Here is a 27,097-nt window from a genome sequence, read left to right as displayed (position 1 = left end):
GATTTTATGAAACTTTGCATGTCTTAAAATATCATGAAAAATGTTTATTTAATATATATAATTGTAGAAATATATTTATAGAAATAAGAAAATAATAAATGCCATGGAAATGTATTTATTTGATCTTGACTCTAAATTTATCATTTTGGCTAGATATAAGATTATAGGTTGGAAATCATTTTTGTGCAGAATTTAAAAAGCCTGTTTCCAGTCTTGTTCTTTTCTGTTCACACATACATTTTCTCTGCTTTTCAAAAAACAATTCTTATTTGGTTGTTTAGCCACCTTTTAAAAAATTCTTTGTTTACTGATTTCTATTTCTTTCTCTTTTGCTCTCCTTTCTAGTAGTTTTTTTTTTAAAAAAAAAAACATCATCTTTGAGATCTTTCATGTCTCTAATTAATGCCATTACATATTTTTGTATTTTTATTTTATTTTAAACAGCTCTTTTTATTTTTAGAATAGTCTCTTTTAATAGCATGCTATTTTTGTTTGATGGATGCAGCATCTTATTGTTAAAGGATATTGGTAATAGTTTTTTAATTTTTTGAATAATATAGACACATGGTTCAAAAATATATATAAAATTAAAAAATATAAAAAGCTACATAGTCTAAATTCTCTTGCTCATCTTTCTCCTATCTGCTCACCTGTCTCTGATACCTATAACCAGGTTAGTTAGTTTTCTATGCAAGATTAGGGTTTTTTATGCAAATAAAAACAGCTGAGAACACATTCTTATTTTTTTCTTTTTACTTCACAAAAGGTGGCCTACTAAACAAATTTTTATCAATTTTGTTCATTTTAAGTCTTTTGGTGAAATATAATACAAATTATAAACAATGCTGCCATGAACATTTCTGTTCATTTCTTCTCATATACATGTGTACACCCCTCTCTTAACTAGACACATAGAGATAGAGTTAATGGGTCATAGGTTAAGCCTATCTTTAAAAAAATGTTTTTTATTGTGAAATATATATACAGAAATGTGTATAGAACAGACATTTAGAGCTTAATGATTTTTCACTATGTAAGTCTAGAAAGTGTCCATAATCAGCATTGTAGAATCTCCCTATTCTCAAAGATAATTACTATCCTGACTTTTATGATAATCACTTCCATTAAGAAGAAAATTACAAGCCACAGAGTGGGAGAAGAGGTAGACAACATAGAACTTATAGCCAGAGTATATCAAGAACAACAAAACAATAAGAAAAAGCAAACTACATAGTAGTCAGAGGCCTTATCTGAACAGACATGTAACAAAAGAAGATATCCAAATGGCTATGAGACACCTGAGATGGTACCCAATCTCAGTCATCAGGGAAATGCAAAATTTAAACTACAATGTAATACCACTACACTCCCACCAGAATGGCTACAATTAAGAAGACTGACAATGACAAGTGGTAGTGAGAATGAGGAGCCAAATCAACAGCTCATAGGCTCATATCAGCATATATAGCTGCTGAAATATTAGCTCTTATCAGCAGCTCATATGCTGCTGATGGGAATATAAATTGACACAATCTCTTTGGGAAACGTTTTAGTCTTCTTCATCAAAGCATATGTAAACCATATGAGAAAACAGTTCTTATAGGAAAAAGCCAACAGAAATCCTTGGCTGATGTACCAGGGCACATGTATAAATGCTCACTATAAGATTATTTGTAACAGCCAGAAACTAGAAATAACTTAAATGCCCATCAATAGTAGAGTAGATAAATAAATTGAACATAATATTGAGTGAAAGAAGCCAGACAAAAGAATTTGTGTTGTTTCAATTTATATAACGTTTTAAGATAGTCAGGACAAAACTCTATCGTATAGGAGCATATGGTTAGGTGGTAAAACTAGAAAGCAAAGCAAGGAAGTGCTTACCATCAGGAGCAGGATAGTGGTTTCTTGATTGAGGGGACAGAGGGAAAGAGGCATGAGGAAAACTTCTGAGGAGGGAGCTGGCAACATTCTGTTTCCAGACTAGGATGGGAATTAGGTAGGTATTTGTTTTGAATAATTAGTTAAGCCAAATATTTATGTTTCATATAATTTTTTGCATAAATCTTAAATTTCATACAATCTTTTGAAAAGGAAAAAAAAATGTACCCCCCAATGTTGACCCCATTCTCCCATATACCCTTTCCAAAGGTGGCTATAAACATTCATACACACATTCCGATATCCATTTTTAAACTTCCAGCACTTGCTTTTCTCATTTCACAACAAATTTTGGTGATCATTCAGTGTTAGTAGATGTAATGAGTTACCTCATATTTTTTTTAAAAGCTAAATCTTATTCCATTACATGGATGTATCAAAATATAACCAGTACCCTGTTAGCAGACATTTAAGATATTTACAATCTTTTGCTATTACAAAAATGCTGTAACAAAAATCTTTATTCATATTTTAGTTAACACAAGAGGGAGTTATGTTCAAAGAGAAATTTCTGCAAATGGAATTCTCAGGACAAACAATATATGCATTTTCATTTTCGATAGATACAGCAGAATAGACTTCATTGTGGATTGTATCAATTGTTTAAGAGTTCCTGTTTTTACAATACCCAAGACAGCACAGTGTCTTGTCATATTTTTTTGGCCCATCTAATTGGTTAAAACATGGTATCTCAGTACAGATTTAATTTGCATTTCTCTTATTATGGCTGAATTTGAATGTATGCGATTCTGTTTAAAGAGCCATTTGCAGTATTTTTCCTGAGTTTTTAAATTTCCTTTGCCCATGGGGTGGCTCCATAGTGTAGTGGTTAGCATGTCTGCTTTATATGCAGAAGATCCTGGGTTCGCGCCCGGGTGCGCCAGGCCCTAGGTGCGCCATACCCTGGGTGCATGCTGCGGGTACGTGTGGGAGGAGATGCCCCACCTTCAGAGATCCAGTTCTTAAGGAGAAATGGCAACATCCATAGGTCAGGGGTGGAAGTTGTAGGGGGGAATTAAGAGGGGGAAATAAAATTTCCTTTGCCCATTTTTCTATTAGGATGTTGCTATTTACATATTAAGGACTATAACTCTTTGTCTTTTATATGGGTCCCAAATATTTTTCCTCCAATGCTTGTCTTTTTTTTCTTTTTTAAAATGTTGATTTTATGTTAGTTTCAGGTATACAGTACATCGATTAGACATTTATATAGTTTATAAAGTGATCCCCCCCGCTTACTCTCACCCATCTGATTCTACACATAGTCACTATAATACTGTTGACTATATTCCCTATGCTGTACTCTACGTCCCTGTGACTATTTTGTAACTACTAATTTGTACTTCTTAATCCCTTCACCTTTTTCACCCAGCACCCCAACTTCCCTCTCCTCTGGCAATCACCAGATTGTCCTCTGTATCTGTGAGTCTGTTTTCATTTATTTTGTTCCTTTTGTTCCTTAGATTCCACATGTAGTGAAATCCTGTGGTATTTATCATTTTCTCTGACTTATTGAACTCAGCATTATACCCTCTAGGTCCATCCATGTGTACTATTCCATTGCATATATGAACCATAACCTTTTTATCCAACTATCTATTGGTGAGCATTTAGGTTCCTTCCACATCTCGTCTATTGTGAATAGTGCTTCTGTGAACATACAGGTACATAGATCTTTACGAATTAGTGTTTTGGGCGTTTTTGGATAAATACCCAGAAATGCAATTGCCGGGTCAAAAGGTATATCCATTTTTAATTTTTTGAGAAACCTCCAAATTTTTCCATAGTGGCTGCACCATTTTGCAATCTCACCAACAGTGTATGAGGGTTCCCTTTTCTCCACATCCTTGCCAAGATTTGCTCTTTATTGATTTATTGATGATAGCCATTTTGATAGGTGTGAGGTGATAGGTGTGAGGTGATTTGGTTTTAATTTGCATTTCTCTGATGATTAGTGATCTTGAGTAACTTTTCATACGTCTATTGGCCATCTGTATTTCCTCTTTGGAGAAACACCTATTCAGATCTTCTCCCCATTTTTTAATTGGATTGTTTGTTTTTGTTGTTGAGTTATATGAGTTCTTTGTAATTTTGAATATTAACTCCTTACCAGATATAACATAGGCAAATACCTTCTCTCATTCAGAAGGTTTTCTTTTTGTTCTGTTGATGGTTTCCTTTGCTGTGCAAAACCATTTTAGTTTGATGTAGTCCCATTTGTGTATTTTTTTCTTTTGTTTCCCTTGCTTGAGGAGATATATCAGAAAAAAAAATTACTAATAGCAACATCAGAGTTTACTGCCTATGTTTTCTTCTAGAAGTTTTATTGTTTCAGGTCTTAGATTTAAGTATTTAATTCATTTTGAATTTATTTTTCTATATTGTGTAAGAAAATAGTCTAGTTTAATTTTATGCATTTCTTTACAGATTTCCCAATACTATTTATTGAAGAGAATGTCTTTTTCCCAGTTGTATATTCTTGCCTCCTTTGTTGTAGATCAAATGACCATATAGGCATGGATTTATTTCTGGGCTCTCTATTCTGTACCATTGATCTATGTATTTGTTTTTATGCCACTACTATGCCATTTTGATTACTATAGTCTTGTAGTATAGATTGATGTCAGGTAGCGTGATATCCCCAACTTTGTTCTTCTTTCTCCAGATTGCTGTGGCTATTTGGGATCTTTTATGGTTCCATATAAATTTTAGGATTATTTTTTCTAGTTATCTGCAAAATGCCATTGATATTTTGACAGCAATTGCATTGAATCTATAGATTGCTTTGGGTAGTATGACCGTTTTAACAATGTTGATTCTTCCTACCCATGAGCATGGTATATGCTTCCATTTATTTGTATCTTCTTTAATTTATTTTTTCAATGACATAATTTGTAGAGAACAGGTCTTTTACCTCCTTGGTAAATTTGATTCCTAGGTATTTCATTATTTTTGATGCAGTTGTAAATGGAATCGTTTTCTTAATATCTTTTTCCAATAGTTTATCGTTGGTATATAAAAATGCAACGGACTTCTGAGTCTTAATTTTGTATCTTGCTATTTTCCTGAATTAATTTATCAATTCTAACAGTTTTTTGGTGGAATCTTTAGTGTTCTCTGTATATAATATCATGTCATCTGCAAATAATGAATTTTACTTCTTCCTTTCCAATTTAGATGCCTTTTATTTCTCTTTCTTCCCCTCAACTTTATTGAAGTATAATAGACAAATAGTTGCTTGTATTTACACTGTACAATTCAGTGAGATTTTTTTCAATTATAGTTGGCATGCAGTATTTGTTTCAGTCGTACAGCATAGTGATTAGAAATCTATATAACTCACAAAGTGATCACTCCACTAAATCTAGTACCCTTCTTCCCTTTACATATTTATTACAACATTGTTAACTATTTTCCTTATACTACTCTCTACATCTCCATGTCTATTTTGTAACTATCCATTAGTACTTCTTAATCACTTTGCCCTTTTTCACCATCACCATCCCCCAAACCCACCTCCCATCTAGTAGTCTTCAAAATATTCCCTGTATCTATGAGTTTGGTTCCATTTTTGTTGTTGTTGTTGTTTATTTTGTTTTTTAGATTCCACATATACGTGAAATCATATGCTATTTGTCTTTCTCTATCTGACTTAATTCATTCAGCGCAATACCCTCTAGGTCCATCAGGGCAATATCTTTCTCCATCCTTTTCCTTTTAGTCTGTGTGTGTCTTTTAATCTGGTGAGTCTCTTGTAGGCAGCATATGTAGGGGTCTTGTATTCTTATTCATCCAGCTACCCTATCTTTTGGTTGGAGCACTTAATTGTTTTACTTTTGAGGTACTTGTTGACAGGAATGTAGTTATTACCATTCTTTACTCCTGTTTTTGATACATGTTTTTTCTTCTTAAAGAAGTCCCTCCAACATTCCCATAATACTGGCTTGGTGTTGATAAATTCCTTTAGCTTATTTTGTCCGAGAAGCTCTTTATCTGTCCTTTTACTTTAAATGATATCTTTGCTAGATAAAGTATTCTTGGTTTTCATCACGTCAAATATTTTGTGCCAAGCCCTTCTGTCCTGCATAATTTCTTTTGAGAAATCAGCTGCCAGTCTTTTTTTTTTTCTTTATTATTATTTATGCCTACAGGACCTGGTCTTCCTAGGTGGTCTCCCATCCAAGTACTAACCAGGCCCAACCCTGCTTAGCTTCCGAGATCAGACATTGGGCATGGCCATAGGCCATGGACTGTGGCTCCACTGGGGCGCAGACCCAGGACCTTCTGCATATAAGGCAGACATGCTAACTGCTACACTATGGAACCACGTGTACAGCTGCCAGTCTTATGGGTGCTCCCTTTTAGGTAAATAACTGCTTTTCTCTTGCTGTTTTTAAGATTCTCTTCTTGTATTTAACTTTTGGCATTTCAATTATAATGTGTCTTGGTGTGAGCCTCTTTGGGTTCATCTTTTTTGGGACTCTCTGAGCTTCCTGGGGTTGTACGTCTATTTCTTTCACTAGGTTAGGGAAGTTTTCCATCACTATTTCTTCAATTGGCTCTTCAACGTCTTGTTTTCCTTCAGGTATTCCCATGACATAGGTATTTTTACATTTAATTGTGTCCCTTAGGCTCCTTAAATTATTATTAGTCTTGGCTTCTTTTTTCTTGCCATTCTGATTGAGTGTCCTTGGCTTCCCTGGCCTCTATATTGATGGTTTGATCTTCTTCTTTATCCACTCTGTTGATTTCATCTAATATACTCTTCATCTCAGATAATGTGTTCCTCATTTCTGACTGATTCCCTTTTATAATTTCCATTTCCATTTTTGTTTTTTTTAAAATCTCTTTGTTAAAGTTTCACTGAGTTCATCTACTCTTCCCCTAAGTTTATTGAGCATCTTTATAACCAGCGTTTTGAACTCTGCATCTGTGAGATTTCTTGACTCCATTATTCCTGGATCTCTGTTCTGTTCTCTCATATAGTTGCTGCTTGTCTTCCCATTGGCTGCCTTTCTGTATCTGTTTCTATGTACTAAGCAAAGCTCCTAAATCTCCCAGTCTTATTAGTGCAGCTTTGTGAAGTAGGTGTCCAGTGGCACAGTCCTGAGAGGGGTTCAGGTGTAGCCAAGTTTAGCCCCAGCCTGTGCCCCTCCAGGGCCACCTGTTAAGATAAAGCAAGCAATCCACAGATGCTGTGCTTATAGTTGCCTCAAGAGGCCACACCAGAAACCAAAGCCAGCTGTCACTCGTGTGGGTCTTAGAGCTGCTCAGCAAGAAGCACCGATTTTGCAGAGGATATAGCTGGATGTGGTTTGGGTGAGGTCCAGGAGTTGGGGGAGGTGGAGTTTCAGGGAATCCTCTGGGCAGAGCGACCCCCATTAATGATGTCTCAGCTATGATGGTGCTGAGTCCACATACTGGGAGCGGGGAGGGCTCAACAGAGGAACAATGGATGCTGCCAGCACTTCTGCCCGGGAGAAAGCCTCACCTCTGGCCCTTGTTCCAACAACTCAGTGTCCCCTTTGTAAGTCCCTGGTGTCCCCTGAGCAGCTGACCAGGCGCTTGTGCTCAGAGCGAGGAATTCTGTTATCGTGAAACTCCGGTTGCAGACTTGACCCCTTTAAGAGGCATCTGCAGTTGCTGGCTGCTGCTGCCTATGTCCCACTCAGCCACTTGGGACTGGGCAGCCTGATGTCTTCACCACCTCCTCCACCATAGCAGAGTGATTTCTTATGTCTCTCCTTAGTTGTAGGGTTTCTGTTCATCTAGACCCCAGATAACTTTGCTTGCTGTTTGCTCTCTGTTTCCATCACAACTTTGATTTAGTCTCAAGAGGGGATGAACAAAGCCTCTATCATCTATGTCATTTTGTCTGGGCTCCTTTGCAAAGAATCTTATTATTCTCTTAAGCTAGAGGAAAAAAAGGACTTTAGTACTCATGGCAGTAGTAGCCAGAGTCTTAGCATTTGAATCAGTTCCCTGAATCCCAGTTCCTACAGGGTGACGTGAAGAGGGCTAGGTGATGCCTGCTTACATTGTGGATTGCTTAGATTACCTGACTCTTTTATAATGAGCAGTAAGAAAACTTGTCCTTTGCTTTGGAGGGAGGCACAATATCTTACAAGGCTGTTTGCTATCCAAACATCCTTGGAAAGAGTCTGGAACAAAGTGCATTCAGTGCCCATGCTTACAAGATGTGTAAAAACATAAGAGACCTATGGAGAATTGTCTCTCAACAATATATACCCTTCGTTTCTACATTGTCTTGCCTTCTGAAAAATTTCCCATGAGTACATGACTCTGTCAGTCACTTTGATTGATCTGACTGACAGAGGTGAGGGCCAAATCTGTTCAGTTTGTCCAATGTAACAAGGCCATTATCAACAGGACTCCAGGCAGTGGAATGAGACCAATCTGCAGTATTTTGCTCAACCATGACCTCCAGGGTTCTGGACTCAATCACCTGAACAAATCCCATAAGCCGTCAAGGTTTACCTCACAAAGCCAGGTGCCTTTCTCCTTAAGTTTCTATATTGCCTTTTGTACTTGGTATGAGACACTAATCCAAGCCTAACAGGATATGTTAGCAATTGCAACAGATTTCGCCTTGGCCCAAGAAGGCAATTTCATTATCCATAACAACCCTTGGCAGTAAACTGAGCCTGACTCAGAATGCTTTCTAGGGTTAAGGTAGTATGTTGATCACCTCAGATAAAATCAGATAGTATGTTGATCACCTTTCTAATTGGATGGTTCCTATCATAGGAATAATTGCCTTCAGGGTACATGTATATAACAAGCCATTTACCCTTCTAGGAAGCTCCTCCTAGCAACCAAGTAGGTAGCCTTCTTTTGGAGAGATCCCCAGAGTCATTTAAGGGCTACCTGAACCACTGGTCACCACTTTAAATACTTGCAGGTCACTTATGACCACCCCTAACATACAGATCACCATGTTTTGGGGAGGGAGGCAAGTTACTCCTTGGCTTCTGCACAAGAAGTACAATCCAAGGGTACCCTCTAGAAGTAAGTATTGTTTACAAGTTTTAGGGCCCTCTAAGTAGGACCTCCAGCATTCATGGAACATAGGTTGAGAGTGCCTCCAATGTGGCCTCTTAGCTGGCTGATAGTTTCTATTTGTTAAAGATAAAACCAAACATGAAAGAAAATTGATTTTGTTCAGTCTATTACAATGGGGAGAGCACCCCAAATGTGAAGATTGGAGTTTCTCAGCAGGAAGGTTTTGCTGTTTACTTTCACAGGAAGAAATAGACAAGTTGGTTGGGAGATTTTCAGTTGAGATTGCTTCTGCATTCAGGAGAAGTCTTAGTCAGCTGAAAAGAAATGTTTATCTCTGTGTCTAACTAGTTTAAGGGGAATAAACTTCTAATCTCAGTTAAGGTTTCGTGAGACAATGGGAAGTTGGACGGCCTTTCAGCAGGTTCAACAAAAGGAGAAAGATCTGTGTTTGCCCTTGTTGCAGGTAAACCCCAGGAGTCTTATGGAAGTCATGAGAAAGAGTGGAGAGCAAATCTTATCTAAGTCATAAGGGGAAAGGTATCCTTCGTGGTAAGTCATTTCTAAGAGCACAAAAGTGTGGGGGAATTTCTTAACTGTCACTGTTTTCAGGTCTCAGGTAAAGTTCAGCATTGTCAAGTGTCCTCAGTTCTGTTTGAAAACTTGAGTCTAGTTCTTGTTATTGGAGAGACTGCCTGAAGGCATTCATTCCAACCTGTCCTATATGTCCAGCAGCTGCATGGCCTTCTTTTGCCCCACAGAATAACTGAGCAACAGCTACAGGAAGTGTTTCGAGGAGAGGAGACATTTGGAGGTGTTGACAAGTGTTTCGTGTGTGAGATGCAGGAGCTAGGGCCCTTCCTGCTGTTTTCAAGTAGACTCCTCAGCAAGCTTAAGGGGTATGCTGATAACATTGAGGTTGCACATATTGGCAGACCTGACAGATAAATTTAAGGCCCTTGCAGCAGTTTGGGGGAGATGTACCAGGACATTTCCCTTTGTGAGGAAAGCTCTAAGGGTGGTTCAGAAAGACAAAGATCATTAATGCTCCTCCATTTCCTGTACCTCCTGGGGTCTAAGATGTTTCCTCTTTAGTTTCAGTGTTGTGCTCACCCTCTATTGATACAAAATCATTATGGTTCATTCTAGTAGCTGTAAATTCACTTTCACCTCCCCAATCATCTACTGGTTTCCCGATCTTTGACATCAATAAGTTCGGTGCAAGAGAGACAAAAACATTTTTATAAATTTACTGAGCTCTGTTATGTTCTGTACTTTGGCCATGTGGGTCATTGAAGGGGGACACAGTGAGCAGTGTACTGAACCAAGTGGTAATTATCCTTTTATCCTTATGATCTAGGACAGTATCAATCCAACCAGTGAATCCAGATGACTGAACCAGAATCAAATTTAAGTATCTTAGGCTCCCTTCCTTCTGACTGGGCTGCCACCCAGAGGATTAGCAGCCAGGCTAGTCTGGGGTTGCTATTAGGTGAAAGAAAGATTAGACCCAGGAATGTTCAAGGCAGGATCTCAAATTGTCAAAATACGTCCATATAACTGCAAACTACTTTTGTTCTGATTATTACCCAGGGAGCAGCTGAAAGGAGATGATTCCTTTCTGGGACAACCATATTCATTGACTAAACTGCCTTATTAGAGTGTGTGGAGCCTGAGGAGGTGAGGGAGGTAGAGTCAGAAATCCTTTCGAGTCCATTTTTGGGAGGCCATTCCAATGCTTAGCAATACTAGATGCTAGTGGATGGTAGGGAGTGTCGAAGTCCATCACATACCTTGACTATCAGCCTATTGTTACATGGCTTTTTCAATAAAAGGTATACCATTTTCAGGCTTCAAACAGTCTGGAAAGCTGAAAACCTGACACAGATGAAGTCCAAGAGCCACAATTATGTGACTGGAGTGGGCTAAGGCAGACTGAAACAGCAACATTTTAACATGAAAAAATGTCAACAATGATGTCACATCAGAGAAGGCTCTGAGAGGGGGCATGAGGTGTGATGCAGTGAGTTGGCCAGGAGCAGGCTGGGCCACACTTAATTCAGTGCACTCTTATCACAACAGGTCACCTTTTGGAAGGAGTCAGAAGTTTGACATGCAGTGCTACCTTCTGCATCAGAAAGGTAGAGCCTTGTCCTTTGTGTCCAGTCTAAGATGATGGATACAGTGCCATGTCCAATGTGATGATGGATCCAGGCAGCAATCTGGGCAGTGAAGGCTCATTCAGCAGCTTGATTTCAGTCAGTGTCATCAGAGGATGGATCTTTACCAAGGGCATCTACATGGGTGACCCAGACCATTCAACTAGTAGCTACAATTTGTTTCCATAGTCCATGATACCAAAGAGGGCTGTCCATTCTCTCAGTCTACAGTCTTCCAAGTGGAAAACTAAACAGTTGGACATTGGCAATAGCTCAAGAATAAATAAATATCAAAGGGAATATTGGTAGTCTACAAGCCATCCTGAGCAAGCCCGATCCCGTCTGATCTCAGAAGCTAAGTAGGATTGGGCCTGGTTAGTACTTGGATGGGAGACCACCTAGGAAGACCAGGTGCTGTAGGCGTAAAAATAAAAAAAAAATAAAGGATTTTAAGCTGACAAGGTCTTTGCAATCTGTGAGGTGAACCAAGGGTTGCCTTGCCTAAAAAAAAAAATATTGGCCAGAGTTATGAGAATGGCCTACCTGCTGAGTGGAGTGCCCAAATCCATTCCCAGTTCTGCTGAGGTGTAACAGCCACACAGCCCAGTGGAAATCATTAGATTCCAGCTTAGCCAGACCATTAATGGATCAGATCCAGGCATTAGGGAGCCTTTGTGAACCAAGGGCCCCATTAATCCCAGCAGCCTTGCACCCGTTGGCAGAGTGGGAAAAAATTTTTCCCCAAAGGGGTAGCTGTCTCATTTTCATGTAAAGCCAAGATACTGCTGGAACCAGGCCAGCTGTAGTCTTGAATATACTTTCCCTTTGATAAGTGAGGCTTGTTGGGCCTTTCCTACCTTGTTAGTCATTGAGTCTGAATTGACCTACCCCAAAATGAGACTCTTAGGTTATAGGGGTGCAAGGCCATTATGGGTCAGTTGTTCAGTTTTGACAAGGGCCCAGTAGCAAGCTAATAGCTGTGTTTTATAAGGGGTGTAGCTGATAGCTGTTAAGGAAGATGACAAGGGCAAAATCATCAGTTACACAGACTGGCAGCTCAACAGGGTCATTTAGACTTTCGGGATCCTGAAGTCACAGAGCTGAGAATGTGCCACAGCTTGCCAGAGAGTAACCTACACTACCTGTTGGTTTGGGCCCCACTCAAAGGACGTTGGTTTGCAGTTAGCCAATATAAAGGATCAAGCATAATGTCCAAGTGAAGCACATACTGTCCCTCACCCAGAGTTCAGTATGGTGCTGGGCTTCCTTTTTAGTGTGGGGTTCAAAGAGGTAGAAGTTTTTCCTTGACTGCAAGAAGGGTAGAGCATTATGAATCTACCCAGAGATCTCAGGCACTTTACTTGGTGAGCAGGTCTCTGAATTTTGTTAGGGTTTATCATCCACCTCTGATGGCAAAGTCATGATAATATGGCAGGCAGAGCCATTGAGACTAAGGCTTCTGAACGGCCGACTAAGAGGACTTAGGACTTCATGTATATAGTGAAAAGTTTGGAAAGCAGAGAGGAGAGGCCAGTACCCTAAAGCCTGACCCATTCTTTGGTGTGAAACGCCAACGTGTTCTTATTATCCCAGGAGAGGACTATGAACGTGTATTGAAGATGTTGCCATATGAATGCAGATTGGTCTCGATTCTTGGTGTCAAGAACTGTGAAGAATGAGATTTTACCCAACCTTTAACAAGTGGGCTTGCCACAATTTCAAGTATGTTGTCAGAGTCATGGGACTTCTGAGTCAGTGATGATTTTATTACAGAAAAAACAGTAGCCAGAGTCAGCTTGGTTGAATGTTAGGGAAAAAATGAAAAACTCCCCTAGCAACCCAGGAAGTCCTCTGCATCAATGTAAAATACAAAGAAAACCGTTTTATTGTTGAATAAACATTAAACCAGACTGCAATGTGCATCACAAGCAATTAATTAGCTAATGGATTGCAAAGACAGAACGAAATCTCACCCTTTTGTGTAGCTGAGCAGATACAGCCCATCACGTACATGTTCTCAAGATAAAGGGTAGATGTCTTCATGCAAGAGGACTTCAGAGCACCATTTTCTCTGCATTCTTTCATAGTTCATCCTAAGTTCACCTGGTAATTGGAATGGCCATCTATGCTAGTTAATTGCCTTTATCCACAGGCAAAATCAAATTTCTGCTGTCTCTATGACAACTGGATGATTATAGCTTAGAGCCAGGCGCCTAGGCTAAGCTCCCAGGGTTACAGGTAGATAGGGACTCTATCTTCCTTGAAGTTTGTATTTCAAAGGGATGGCTCCCAGGCCCTTAGGAAAAACATTCCTGGGTTGTAATGCTGAAAAAAGATTTATTTAGGTTTTCAAAAGATTTATACACATATCAAAAGGGCAAAGTATTTGCCTTAGTGGGGAAAACCTTTAAATATCTCTTACCAGTGGTTAAAGCACATTCTTACCTAGCAATGTGCACAAATTCTCCAGTCTCATGCATTACTTTTATAAACTGTTGTGCTGTCTTAATTGCTTGCTCCTTCAAATCATTAATTATTTAAGTATTATATTTTAGTTCCTTATGAAGTCTTACCCAGATGAAGCTTAAGGAGTAGCTCTCCGGAGGCCTGATAATGTAATTTTTAATTAAAAGCGTTTTTCTTGAAAGGCCAAATACATTTCTTCTGAGTTCCTGTCATTCAATAAGGAACATCACACTTACATAATTTATCCCTGTAGTAATTCCATCTTCTCAAATATTATTTCCCAGATGCAAAACACAAAGACACCCATGGCCGTTATCCAGTATATTATTATGAGGCACTCTTTGAAGGATATAGATTGAACTTCTAGTGTTTAATGTATTTGGCCTTAATTGTTTTAAGTCTTGAGGAAAAACCCAAGCTATGGGCCATTGTTTGCATTGGTCCAAATCAGTAGTTTTATTATTATAACAGGCATACAAGTCTCCATGAATAACAGGCATCCACTTTTGTTCATCTGTCCATACCGAGACTGGAGAAAACTTGTATCCTAAAATTAATCCAGTGACATTGCACCTATCTTCTCCAATCTCTGTCTATAAATGCCAGATTTGTCTATTAATTAGATACTTTTTACACCATTCTTCTGTCTCTTCTGGTGTAGTCATAGTCTAATACCTGTTTATTCTCTTAAATATGAACAGTGCTGTAACTCTGACTAGTGATACTATCTTTGAGCTATCTAATAGCCAATTGCTCCTAGGCTGTAAAAATGAGTGGCTCCAAAACCTTTGCGGTGATTTGTTGTTGTTCCATCATTGAATTATTCCGAACAGTCCAATTCCAAAGTTTTCTCTATTTCCATTCTGCTCGAGCTCCCATAACTTTTAAACATCTTGCATGATGTAATTCCATCCAGTGCGCAATTGTATTATGTATGTTTGTTATTATCCCAACTCACTAAGTTTATTATTCAAAGTCAATATCAAGAGTTAGCTGTACCTGTCCCTATTCCTCCCAGGATTATATACTAATACATTTCCTATTGCCCTTGCATTGCCCCAAACAGGCCCCTTAGACAGATTACATAAGGGGAGGGATCAAGGGATTCATGTTTGGTTGTGAAGACATATATCAGCCTCAGATATATTAAGAGAAACTGTCCACTTGTAATCCTGGGGGTTATTAAAATAGCCTCAGGGCATTGCCATATTCTACATGTAGTAGGGAACTAGATCTCATTTATATATATGAGGAGTCTGCTGAAGGGATTCTCACATGTTCGATTGTAATTTACCATCACTATCTTTATGGCTGTTATAGTTTTATTGATGCAAACTCATACTATAGAAAAGGTGAGAGAACAATTCACTAGTGGGGTTACTCCTACCATCCTATTGACTGTAGTCTAGTTAAGAGATTTCTTTTTTATAAGGATCCTTCCAATAAAACTCATTAACAAAACATTTTTGTGTCAAATTTAGGGCTTGAGTATCTCGATTACATTGGTATTATCAAAGGTTACTAATGAGTATGGTTTCATCTTTACTCTGCCAATAATTAGATCGTTGGGCTTAAAAGTCCAGATCATGTCTATTCTGAGAATACAATATGGAGTTGATCAGAAATACATAATTACTGGTAGTACAGGGGGAAAAAGCAGTGTAACAAATGTTTGTTTTCTAGTAAAATATTGTTCTTAAGTAATTGAAATAACCCTACTGTGACTAGGACAGCAAGAAAGCCTATGAGAATAGTAATAAATTTGCTAGAGTACCTTGGCAGGGTTCCTCAACACCCAGGCCATGGACCGGTACAGTCCGTTGCCTGTTAAGAACCGGGACGCACAGCAGGAGGTGAGTGGTGGGTGAGCAGCAAAGCTTCATCTGTATTTGTAGCCGCTCCCTAGTGCTAGCATCACCACCTCAGCTCCATCTCAGATCATCAGGCATTAGATTCTCATAGGAGCACCAATCACTGGTGCCAAAAAGGTTGGGGGCCGCTGTCGTAGGTGAGGAAAAATAATTTTTCTTCTACTTTTCTAAGTTCTTGGCTGAGACCCCTTTAATGAGTAACTCAAAGCAGTGGCTTAGAACTTTGGCGTATCTTCAACAAAGAACAGTACATTTATAGAGAAATGAAAGGACAAAGGAAAGCAGTTATAGGCTTCTAAGGGTTCCAAGGGTGACAAACTATGGGAAGATAAATATATGAGAGGAAACTAATGGTAGATAAAGGCCAGTTAGTAAAGTTTGTTATATAGCTTCCTCTAGTGCCCGCCCCAGGCTTACAGGGTTTAAAGTTGTCTCTAGTAGTTAATTTTTGTCTTTCTTGGTAAAGAGGGGACAAGAGGCACTTTTATCTGTTTCTTCTCAATTGCCTCCAGCTCATAATAATTATGCCAAAGTGGCATATTTTGGGGTGGCATATTCTTCTACCCTTCAATCTCTTTTCAGTTGTCTTCAATACCAGTATCAGTTACTTTAGAAAACTTAAGCTTCAAGTCCTTTGTGGAAATGACAGTCCAGTGTTCTTGAGGTGCTGGCTTCACAGAGAAAGCATGAATCCAACTGTATTTTTCTTTTACATGGTATCCACATGAGTAATCACCAGCACTTGAAAAGGTGACAGCCTGTATTTCCCTGGGACACTTTTATATAAATGAAATCTCCTGGCTGATAGAGATGGCAGACTTATTTTAGGGGGTCCTTCCAGGTTCTTATGACTTTATGTCTCAGAGTTTCTAGGGGAGAGAGAAACCCTTTTAAGTAGCAAATATGATTATGAGAGGATTTAGTTAAATTAGGCATAGGATATGGTATTAGACCAAAATTTATAGGCCTGCCAAACATAAATTCAAAGAGAGTGATTTCATGCTTGCTGGCAGAAGTTGCTCTAATTTTTTAACAAAGCTAGTAGGCCATTTTAACCCTAATTCGTCACTGAATCTTGGCCAATGAGTTTTCTTAGAGTTTGATTCATTTGCTTACATGCAAACAGTACTAAAGATGATAGTATATATGATAGCTTGTGGAAGTCTGAAAATATTTGCATAATTCCTGAAAAACAGTGGAAATAAATTGACTTCCTCTATCTAATTCAGTATGCACTGGTATCCCCAAAGTGGGAATTAGGTTTATTAAGAGAAACTTCCATTGCCTAAGCATTGGCTTTTTGAAGAAAGGAAAAGTTCAGGCCATCCAGACCTGATACTCACCATGACTAGACAAAACCTCTTACTTTCTGCAAGCATTGATTCTATGAAATCCAACTGCCACAAACTATGGGTCCTTGTAAAGTTGGTTGGGGAAAACTTCTAGTGCTTACCTTGGGAGTGGCCTGTAAAGAATTCTGCATATCTCTTTAATATAGTCTGAATAAGTTCGTCTTTTTGGTAGGCATAGTGAGAGTCTAATGCCTTTAAAATCCCTCCCTTGGCTGATTTTGTTGATGATGCAGCAATACCAACCAAGCATATAAAGACCATGGAATAGGAATTATATTGTTAGGTAACTCCCATAGTACAGTTAAATTTCTTTTTAGTTTCTTTCTTAATTCATTTGTCTATTTCCTTTTGGAAAGCATATTTAAAAAAAAAAAGCATGAAAGTTTCTTGTTGTATTAAAAGTGGAGCTTCCAAGTTGAGGTGGCCATATTTGAAAAGTGCCTTTTGCAGCTCTGTCAATAAAATCAGTACCTTTAGAAATTTTGTCATTCTGCCTTATGTGGGCTCTGCAATGTATTACTGATGTTTGAGTAGGTAGTTTGAAGCCCTGAGCATCTCAGATATTAATTTTCCATGAGAACATCAGATAGTTCCCATTGAAGTCAAGAATCCCCTATTTTTTTCCCAAGTTGACTCCATTACATAACAGACACCGAACATATTTACGACCAGTATATAGATTCACTTTAAGTCCTGAATTAAGAATTGCAGCCCTAGAAACGATATTAACTTTTCTGCTAGTGCTGACTTAACACCAGGCAAATATAACTTTCTAAGATTTCCTAAGCAGTCACTATAGTATGTGAAGCTCCAAGATGGCTCTTTTCATCCCAGGTACATGACCCATCAGTAAACATCAAATATGCATTTTAAACTGGAGTATGAGAAAACTCAGGTTGCTTCCTACCTAGTGTCTTCTTCTATTACCATTACACACTTATGATCATCTGTTTAGTCAGGATCTGATAAAAGAGTAGTAGGGTTTAGGAGATTGCATCTTCCAAGCACAAGATTTGAATTAAATAATAATGCTTGTTCATAGTTAGTCAGATGGCATACTAATAAATGCTGAGTCTTATGAATTTGTAAGATAGTTGTTACAGCATGTGAGACATGTGAATAAATGACTCAAGGTAAGGGCTTGAGCCTTTTCACTAAGTGTGATGGCTGCTGCCACCACTTGGAGGAATCCAGGCCCATCTAGCATCCAGAAGAACTGAGAAATGGCATATTGGTTTGTAGTCTAACACTACCTTTTGAGTTAAAATTCCACTAGCAGCACCTTTATTTTCATTACAAAACGAGTGGCACGTTTTTCAAAATTTGGAATCCCCAGACCTGGGGGAGAGCCTATAGCTGGTTTTAACTGTTCATAAGCCTCTCTGATTCTAGGGACCACATCAGAGGCTCTGAAGAATCATTGGCTAGTACTCCATCAGAGGCTTTGCCCTCTCTGCAGAAGTTGGGACCCACTGTCTGGAGTACCCACCTAGTCCTCCAGATCGTCTAAGTTGTTTTCTTGTAGTAGGCTCTTTCATCTGCTAAATTGGAGCCTTCACCTGACAACAGATACCCTAAATATTTTACTTCAGTTTGGCAGTATTATAATTTGTCTAATTCTAATTCTAGAGAACCCTCATGCACCAGTGAAGCAAGGAGTTGTAATGAAGCCAAAGTACCAGGTTTGCATTGCCCTTCAGTTTTGGAAGCTACCAGCAAATCACCTACATATGGAATAATTATAGATCCCTCCAGTGGGATAAATGTCTCAAAGTTTTCCCATGAATGGTTAGAAAAATAATAGTCTTGAAACCCTTGGGGAATCTTTTGCTGTAAATACTGGAGTCTTAAAAAAGTAAAATCAAACAAGAATTTAGACTCATTAGTCAGAGAAACAGGGGTGAAAAAAAAGAATCAGAACACAGATAAACTACAGAGGAAAACTTAGCAACCTCTGGTACAGAAGTGAGAATAATTACAGGATTAGGAACTACAAGAGTTAATGGAATAACAAATTTATTTACTTCCTTAAGATCCTGTACGAATCGATGTTGTGGTTGTCCATCAAACTTACCTTCTCTACTAGAAGTATGGGAGTATTACAGGGTGAATTCCTTTTAAAATAATCTCTAGTTTTCCTAATTCTTTTATAACTGATTTTATTCCCACTCAACAAAGGATCTTTTTTTTACACATGGCCATAGCTTATCTTTTTGGTAAGCTGTTTTTATCAATTCTACATCTTGAATTAAACCAATATCATTATTTTCTAGGGCCAAAATCATTGGGCATTGATTTGTTTCAGTTTGGGGTATGTTTCCAGCATAGTGGAAGACTGCCACCCTCTCCCATACTCCTTTTCTTTCTGAGGGCACAGAGTAATCAAATCAGGTTCCTTTTCTCTGAGGAGTGCCACAAGCACTCCATCCTGAGTACAGAACATGGTAGCCTTTATTTTGCACAGCAAGTGTGCAAGCAGGTCTCTCACCAATAGGTTTACAGAAGAAAGTAAGAAAAAGCATGTTCTTCATCAGAGAATCTATCATTATGAGAACTGTGGAAGAAAAGGAACAACTAGAAGACTGACCTGAAATGTCAGCAACCTGCATTGACCTACCACTAGATGGAAAATGACAAATATCAGGAAGCTGCAGAATAAGTAGCACCACTATTTACCAGAAAAGGCAAGCATAGATTAACCTAAGGGAAAATTATTGAAACTTGTGGTTCACCAGTTTAGAACTCTGAGATTACCTCAATCTGTCGATTTTGAACCATTTGCCTATAATTCCCTAGCTAAGGGTTATGTCCTGGGCCTTCCTGATTCCCTTGTTCCTGCAGTGTCTGTGTTCTCTGGAATCTCTTTTTGTAAAAAAGCCCTCTTCCAGTGTATTGGCTTCTTGCAATAATGACCTATGATTTTCCCATCTACCTTGGATCCCTTCATATGTTTTCTGGAGTAGGAGATACCCCCTCAGAAAATAGTTGTAACTAAGCAGCTAACACAGTGGGTTTTAATTGCTTCTTTTCTTCTTTGTCTTTCTCTAGATTGTCCCCAAACTGAGCAGCTGCTGCTAAGATTTGAGTAATAGTCTGTCTGAGGCTGAGACAATATGGATAGGACCAGAGAGTGATTTTGATCTGCCCCTCAATTGTTGCTGGGAGATTTTGAGAAAGTCTCAACAAACTGCTGATGGAAATTAACAGAGAACTCACTCATATTCTGGGTATACTGCTGAAACTTCTCCCAACTTACTTTTAGCAGAAAGGATTCAAGTATGGCCATTTGCAGACCCTCTCAGTGAGTCCCTAAAGCCCTTAGTTCTTCTATGGTTTGTTGGGGGCGGGCAGCAGATAGTCAAGAGTCTTTTTGGCCAAGATCCCCCTGATACAGTAGGTCATCTTCCAGTCCTGACATGCTCGCTCCATCAAACAAGCAAAGCCTGCTGGTTGCAGAATTCTGTGCAGCAGCTAGTGCATATCCCCATATATGGGATTATAAGCTAAAAACACGCTGCCAAGTATTTGTTTAGACTTCTGTGAGTCTTCCCTGGGCACAGGAAGAGAAGACTATTGGCAGAATTGAAAAGCATATAGATTCTTACTGTTTCGAGTTCCCTCTTACCCACAAGGACGTCTGTGGGTATATTCTTAATGGTATCAGCTTTATGAGTAATGTGGTTAGGAAGGGCTGGCTGTCTTTTCATTCAGTTAAGAAAACTGTAAAACTAGATGGCATTTTAGTTTCCTTTCCCATGTTGGTATTTTTCAGCCTAGCACGTTTTCTGTTTTTCTTTTTTTATCTTCTTATTTATTTATTTTTTTTACTTTTCAATTACAGCTGACATGCAATATTATATTAGTTTTACTATATAGTGGTTAGACATTTATATATCTTATGAAGTGACTCCCTAGATAAGCCTAGTACCCATCTGAAACCATACATAGTTATTACAATATTATTGACTATATTCCTTATGCTGTATTTTACATCCCCATGACTATTTTTTAAATTAATTAATTTATTTTTATGGCGACATTGGTTAACGAAAGCCAATGTTTCAGCTGTACACTTTTAACAATAAATCATATATATATATTTACACTATATGTTCACCTCCCATAATTATATTTCTTTCTTTTACCACGTATTTGACTTCCTTTACCACATATACCTCCCCTCTGTCCCCACCCCCTACCCTCTGGTAACCACTAGCGTATAGTCCATGTCCATGAGTCTCTGTTTGCTTGTCCTGTTCATTTGTTGCTTTTAGGTTTATATCCCACATATAGGTGTTATCATGTGATTTTCAACTTTTTCTGTCTGGCTTATTTTACTTAGCATGATTATCTTGAGATCCATCCATGTTGTCACAAATGGCAATATTTCATCCCTTCTTATGGTTGAGCAATATTCCACTGTTTTTCTTTTCCAAGTGACTACTGCAATGATTCTCCATCCTATTGTCTTCATATGGGAACACAGTGTCTTATCCAAGCTCCCAGTTATTCCTTGATAGTATTGCCTCATCATCTCTGCTTTCTTAGCTACTTGGCATGTGGATGAGAAGTGACTCTTGGAGGTGGCATCTAGGCAAAGTAGGAAATGGAATCAGAGTGTGGGGGTCAAAAAATTTCCTTCCACCTTCTAAGTTCTTCTATCTGGGCTAATAATCAAATTAACATGAGACAGATCAACAGGAGAAAATGTCCACTGTTTGTTATGGATGTACATTTGGGGGTACCATAAGAATATGAGACCCAAGGAGACATTGGGCAGTTGGGGCTTATATGTTATTTTAGACTGAGAAGAAAGGAGGTAGGGGTTTGGAATTTCAAAGGGAAAGCAGGCAATTTACAGGTAGATTATAAAGAACACACATGGTAAACAAATTCTTGCTGAGCCACCCAGAAACAATGAGACACAGAAGGAAGTTCAGCCAACAGGCTGTACTAAATTTCTCCCTGTCTGCCACACTTAGTTTATATTATGATGCTAAGGTGAAGTTGCTTCCTGTAAGTAGTTTTTCTATTTGAATTCCTTTAGGCAGGTAAGGGAGGTCAAAAGTGCTTTCTGAGTCTTTTGTTTCTTAATAACCAGCTTAAAATCAATATCCTAAAAGGCCTATTTTGGGGTGACAAAACTTTGGTCCCTCCGGAGCTAGGGCATGAGGCACACAAATCTCACACAGGGCAGATAATTCATTATTGGCTCAAAAAGTTGTACCCTCATCCTTCTTTTCAGGGAAATCTACTAATTATCAGAACTGCCCATCTCAAAGATTGTAGTTTTCCTCTTACCCGGTATCAGTTTGAGGCAGGAAGGGATAAAGAGATATAAGGAGGGGGGGCGGTGGCGGCAAATGGAGTGGGAACAGCAGAGAAAGGAGGAGAAGGGTTTGGTGAAAGAGAAACTGACTAATTCTCCCATTTCCTCTTCCATTTTCCTCAGTCTTTCCAAATAATTTTTAATTTTTTTGCTAGAATGATGTTCATCCCATGAATATGAGTTAATTCATTTACTGGGGGTGAGATCCTTCAAAAAACCACCACAGATAAATTAAGTTGTTCAAATCAAAGACATTGTCCTCAAGCCACTGTAAGGCTGGATTCCATTCCAGATGTTAGAGATATATTAGCCCATTAAGAGACAGACCTGCAGGCAACATTTTTCCACCGTCACAGCTAATGGTGACCCTGATGGATTTTAGGTCCTGTATTACGCATGCTTACTTAAACCAGTATAAAATCTGGAATTTGGAGAGTGTGATTCATCTAGCTAGTTTTGTAAAGAACACAAAGCTAGAAGGGAGACATTTTATAATTTACTGGTCTTCAGTTGGTGTGCTCAGTTGAAGAACTTTCAGGCCATCCCATCTTCGTTAGCAGATTGTTGGGGAAAATTAAAAATAAAATCTCCTGGCAACCCAGGATGTTGTCTCTACATATGTAAAGAAGAACGAAAACAATTTTATTACTGAGTATTCAACCAGACTGTGATTTGCATCATGGGCAATCTGCTAATGAAATCGCAAAGATAGAAAGAAGTCTCACACTTTTGTGTAGCTGAGTAGATATAGTCCATCACATACATGTTCTGATGTGGGAGGACTTGATAGCATCATTTTCTCTGCATTCTTTCATAGTTCATCCTAAGTTCACCTGGTAATTGGAATGGCCATCTATGCTAGTTAATTGCCTTTATCCACAGGCAAAATAAAATTTCTGCTGTCTCTATGACAACCAGATGGTTACAGCTTAGAGTCTGGTGCCTAGGCTAACCTCCCAGGGTTACAGGTAGATAGGGGCTCTATCTTCTTTGATTTTAGTATTTCAAAGAGATTGCTCTCAGGCCCTTAGGAAATACATTCCTGGGTTATAATGCTGACAAAAAGTTTATTTAGCTTTTCAGAAAGATTCACATACATATCGAAGGGGCAGAGGAAAGATACAAATACCAGTTTTTTCAAGAGAATGCTATAAGAAAAGGGAAGGTTTTTTCCCCTTTGGCCACAGGGAAAATTCCCTTAAAAAAAATTTTTATTGGCTATGGATTTTCCAAGCCCCAGTTCCTACAGTGTTGGCTTCATCCTTGACAGCTGCCTGCTCATGCTGTGAGTTGCATTATGGAAAATGAACACTGAGCCTGGGGAACTCGCTGCTTAATAGCAACCTGGAAGCCAGCTTCAAAGTTGCTTGCAGCCAATACAAACCTGAGAAATGCCAGGGAAAGGGCATTCAGGGCCTTGGTTTTTATTTTTATTTTTATTTTATTTCATTTTATTTTTTGTCCTACCCAGCAAGATGTGTAGGAGCTCAAGAGACCCATGGAAGCATCTTCCAATACCACTGGGTTAGAAAATAAAGCCTAGGCAGTGTCCAACACAGCATCCTAAGTGACATCAGTCTGTGCAATGTTCAGTTACAGTCACAATGTCTGGAACATCCAGGGCCATGGGAGTGACAGTTGAATTTCATTGGCAGTAATTCACAGTGAGCCTATAGCTCCTGCTATAGTATTTAACTAGTCATACAAGGCTGTTGTATTGGCACATTATATTATATATCTTATTACGCCTGCCTTGGTCTTAAGGCTGTGACTTTTCTTTGTCCTCCCAGCATTCTCTATTGCTCCTGTTGGACTACCTGGGAGAGGACAGGGAGATGGGTTGGGGAGTGATTTTGCATGCCCTGGTATCATGTCTCCAGCAGAGAACCCCTTTTGGATTTTATGGGCACTGATACAATAAGATTGTAAAACATCATACCAGTGATACATTCAGCCCTAAAAGCTGCAATAACAGTACATTGAATTGGTCCAAAGGGCCCCCCAAGGTCACTTTAGCTTCCTTTCTTTACTAATCCCTGCTGAAACCCCATCAGTTGAATTTGAGTGTTCCCTCCTCAAGATCAGATAGGATGGTCACTTGGGCACCTGCATTCAACAGAGCCTTAAAGGTCTGTGTTTCTTCCTTCCCTGAAGTTCTCCAGCATACTCAGAGTGTGTGTATATGGCCTTTAGTCCCTCTTGGGAACAGTCCCACCTCTAATCATTTCTTCAAAGCAGCCGATTTCAGGGTAGAAGGGGAGGGAGAGATGAGACATGAAGTGATAGGCTGGCTCCAAGCCAGCAAGCAAATCTTTACATTGAATTTTGATTTTGAACAATGTGGCTAGTGCTCAGGCTGATGAATGTCTCGTGTTTTATGTATGCCCAAAGCTCTGTATCAGGCAGCAGGGTCCCCAGGACTGACATCATCTATTTCACTTTTATGGATGCCTTGGTTCTGCAGCCACAGCCACATTGCTTTTTAGTGGTGCCCATTGGCTAACTCAGGCTTTACAGCACAGTAGCAACTTTTTCTTTTTAGGATGTCCACTTTAATCTGGGGTATTTGCCGCCCATTTTTGTGATAGCATAGGGGAGGAATAAGTTTTCCTTGACCTTAGAATCCCTGGCTGGGTCTGAAAATTAAACTGACAAAGAATAACAGGAGGAAAGCATATAAATTTAATATATGTTTTATGTGACATGGGAGCCTTCATGAGGAAATGAAGACCTGAAGAAATGGACCTGAGTAGTTCTGTGCTAGGTTTGATGAAGAGTGGACAGTCATGGGGGGATGTGACAGTTCAGGGAGTAAAAAGTAAATGTAGTAAACTGAGGGACACTTAACAGGGACTTCGGATTCTTCTCAAAGTCCACTTCTCTTTGGAGATAAGGGTATTCCTTTCCTCCGGGAATAGAGAGAGCACCTCTCACATGAGGGTTTTATGACTCATTTTGGGAAGAAGGATTGTGACAAAGCCAGAGTGACCTTCCTGCTTCTGCTGTTTTCTCAAACTCCTTTAGCTTAAAATATTCAATATGCCAAGGTGCCATATTTTGGGGTAGTGTGTCCTGAACCCCATATATAATAGTATGTTTTAAGTCTTAGCTTTAAGATAAAGGCTGGGGAAGTTTTTCAGGACAATGAGGATGACCTCAAAAATTTATCTAGAATGCTTTGGGTCATTTTTTTATTTCTCAGTGGGTTTCTTATTTCTCAGCATTATAGATCCTGTATGGGGCATTTAGAGCCCAGATGCTAGTCAGTGCCTCATCTGTCATTTCCCACAGGAGTTCATCTCAGTGAAATTTCACTGAGAAGGCTAAATCATAGCATGCAAGATCTACTGCAAAAAGCCTCTGAGACTTTTTACTGTTGTTTCTGAATGGATCTAACTTTGGTGTGATAGGAGGGGCCGAGCCATGAGACATGCCAGCTGTAGCCATTCTTCCTTAAAAAGCTATACGTGCTCTCCCACTCATCTCTCAACCAAAGAGCCAAAATTCTAACCATTTGCCTGGTTTCTATCCATACCAGTCATGAGTATAGATGTTCTGAGTGTAGATGTTCATCTCTGTAACTCTTGTCTTAAAAAGGTCGGGAACTGTCCCTGCCCTCCACTGAATCTTGGTACTGTCACTGGTACTGTCATAATGGGGTTCACTTGAGGCTGGCCACCAGATTGGTGAGAAAGTCCCCTACCTGGATGAGAGGTAGGACCAACCAGGACCCTGTTCAAGCAGCTGTCTTTAAACCTACTTCCTGTTACTTGATGTGCAATAACTTCCCCAATTCCTCCCTCACTGACAGACAATAAAGTGAATGACCATTTCTCGCATGGTTAACTATACGATTTGCTTAACATAGTCACTACTGAGTTCCCAGGACTTCTCTCAAAACTCCATAATTGGCCCATGTATTACTTTTCTATCACTGCTGTAAGAAATTGCCACAAACAGTGGTTTACAACAAGAGAGATTTATCTTACAGTTCTGTAGTTCAAAAGTCTGAAATAGCTCTCACTGAACTAAAACCAAGATTCTGGTAGGGCTGTGTTTCTTTTTGAAGGCTCTACGGAAGAATCCATTTCTTTTCCCTTTGCAGCTTCTAGAGGCCACTCATATTATTTGGCTTGTGGCTCTCTTCTTATATCTTTATTTTATTTTTTACTTTTTAAAAATTATATTATTAGTTGAGTGTATACAGTACATTGGTTAGACATTTATATAGTTTATGAAATGATCCCCCTGATTGTTCTTTCTCTCCTCTGGCTCTACATTAGCCTAGCCATTACATTATTGCTGACTGCATTCCCTGTGCCGTGGTCCCATCTCTGTGACTGTCTATCAACTACTAATTTGTACTTCTTTAACCATTTACCCCATTCTCCCTTCACCCCAACCCCCTTCCCTCTGGCCAGCACCAGATTGTCCTCTATATTTACGTGTCTGATTTTGATTAGTTTGTTCTTTTTGTTCTTTAGATTCCAAATATAAGTGAAATCATATGGTATTTATCTTTCTCTGACTTATTTATCTTAGCATAATAACCTCTAGGTCCATCCATGTGGTTGAAAATGGTAGGATTAATATTCCATATATGAACCATAACTTCTTTATCCAATCGTCTGTTGATGGGCATTTATGTTGCTTCTATATCTTGGCTATTGTAAATTGTGCTGCCATGAACATAAGGACGCATAGATCTTTACAAATTATTGTTTTGGTTTTCTTTGGATAAATACCCAGAATTGCAATTGCTGAGTCAAAAGGTGTATCTTATGCAGCTCAGCAACAAAAAAAAAAACAAACAATCCAATTAAAAAATGGGGAGAAGACCTGAACAGATACTTCTCCAAAGAGCAAATCCAGATGGCCAATAGACATGTAAAAAGATGCTCAAGGTCACTAATCATCAGAGAAATGCAAATTAAAACCACAATGAGAGATCACCTCACA

The 27,097-nt window shown here is 38.9% G+C and overlaps 1 protein-coding gene and 1 pseudogene across 7 annotated transcripts in view; both read left to right on the top strand.

Annotated features, from left to right (window-relative positions):
- Window positions 1-27,097, top strand: part of ZNF81 (zinc finger protein 81) — an 81,151-nt gene that overhangs the window by 9,205 nt on the left and 44,849 nt on the right. For 2 of the 7 annotated variants that reach the window (XM_039843794.1, XM_039843797.1), the window contains exon 3: window positions 9,428-9,513. The exons of the other annotated variants lie outside the window; for them this stretch is intronic. The gene's annotated coding sequence lies outside the window, so the exon portion shown is untranslated. The remainder of the gene's footprint in view (window positions 1-9,427; window positions 9,514-27,097) is intronic. 7 annotated transcript variants of the gene reach the window in all.
- Window positions 11,429-11,543, top strand: LOC120587117 (uncharacterized; annotated as a pseudogene).

The sequence above is a fragment of the Pteropus medius genome, unplaced genomic scaffold, assembly GCF_902729225.1.
Source record: "Pteropus medius unplaced genomic scaffold, Ma_sr-lr_union100, whole genome shotgun sequence".
Classification (NCBI taxonomy): Eukaryota; Metazoa; Chordata; class Mammalia; order Chiroptera; family Pteropodidae; genus Pteropus; species Pteropus medius.
This window is presented reverse-complemented; position numbering and strand designations above follow the sequence as displayed.